Genomic DNA, 1672 nt, shown 5'->3' with positions numbered 1-1672 from the left:
CTCTCTCTCTCTCTCTCTCACACACACACACACACACACACACACACACACATCAGGACTGTTAAAATTTGTTCAAACAAAGTTGTTAAGTTCTTCCATAAGAACAAAGAAATATTCATCTTTTAAATTATATTAGAATATCTGTAAACTATTACAGGATTAAAGCAGTGGTGGGAGTTTCAAGGTGTGCCCTGTGTGTTGATAACTGAAAACCATTACAGACATCTCTTCATCTCTCCTTTCTTCCAGAACTCAGACCTATTCCAGCCCTGAACTCTCCAGACCCCAAAGGTCAGTAACACCTATGAGAGCCAGAGGAGTCAGTGGGATTCCTGTGGTATACAATCTGATCGTTAGAGGTAGGCAGTGAAAAAAGAGGCACCCTCTTGCAATTCTGACCAGGATTGCTGGGAGAGGTGCATGCTCAGGGTTCCTCCCCATGCAGAGCATGCAGCACACTCACACCTGGAGTGCCCTACCCTGAACCCTTCCTCCTTATCAAGCAGAGTGCCAGAGGAAACAGTGGTGTACAGAGGGGTGAATGTGCTTTTTCTAGTGGTTAAGTGGTCTTCCAGAGGGAGAAGGAATCCAGGGATGCAGATGATATAGGTAAAAAGAGCAAGAAGTGGGCAACCAGAGGTTGAGCCTATGGAGGACCCTGTCTTTGCTCATTGCCAGTGTCATCTTCACCCCTAGATGCCCCTGCCTCAATACACTTTGTGGACCAGTATCAACAGCAGTTGGTGGCCCAAGTAACATTAGCGGACGCTGCCTTGGACAAGCTGTATGGTCAGATGCTGAATGAAGAGGAGTATGAGATGGTGCAGGTTGAGACCACAAACCAAGACAAAATGCGGAAGCTGTTCAGCATCAGCAGATCCTGGAACGGGACCAGCAAAGACCAACTCTAACAAGCCCTGAGAGAAACCCATCTTCGCCTGATCATGGACCTCTTGGAGCAGATGGGTGGGATTTCTGGGGGATCCTAATACTTTAGTGGCTAAAGTCTGAACCCTGTCCTTTGAGTTCTGGTTCTGCTTGCTTTTCTTTGGCCCTCAGTTTCTCTATCTATAAACAAGTTGCCATCTGAGTTACATTTCTGATGGCACTGTTTCTAGGACACCTCACAGGGACCCAGATGTCCCCCTTGGCCCTCACCAACCAGCTGCCTAAGTGGGATGAAAACATCTCAAACAACTTCCATCTGGCTCTGACAAGATTATACATGCCTTATAGAGCCTGCTCTTGTGGCCAGAGTGGACAGCCTAGAGTCCCACCTGTCCTATCAGGTCATAAGCAGGACTGGGGAACTTGGTCATGGAGACAATGGGAATGGACATGTGTCCTTGGAAAGTTTCAAGAACTTATGAATAGGAGACAAGGGCTCTTATACATTTGCCACCCTCAACCCTTTTCTATATGAGAAATTTTTACCTAATTTTTTGCATGTATCTACTTATGTAGCTACATAAAATTGTATATAGATCAAACATTTCCTGAAAATAAGATGGATATCTTTGTTTATTTTTTAATAAAGTGGTAAATATTGGTGCAAGAATTAATAATACAAGGCATAGACTATCCTTTCTCAGAGTTTATCGGTAATTGGAACTTATCATTGTCAGTGCTGAGGGTGCTGCAGTATGTAGTACAAAATGTTAGAAGTATGTAA

The 1672-nt window shown here is 44.3% G+C and overlaps 1 pseudogene; it reads left to right on the top strand.

Moving 5' to 3' along the window:
- LOC103752252 overlaps nt 1–989 on the top strand; it is a 104851-nt pseudogene extending 103862 nt beyond the window's left edge.
- The last annotated feature ends 683 nt before the right edge of the window (nt 990–1672 follow it).

The sequence above is a fragment of the Nannospalax galili genome, unplaced genomic scaffold, assembly GCF_000622305.1.
Source record: "Nannospalax galili isolate Female #2095 unplaced genomic scaffold, S.galili_v1.0 scaffold146, whole genome shotgun sequence".
Classification (NCBI taxonomy): Eukaryota; Metazoa; Chordata; class Mammalia; order Rodentia; family Spalacidae; genus Nannospalax; species Nannospalax galili.
This window is presented reverse-complemented; position numbering and strand designations above follow the sequence as displayed.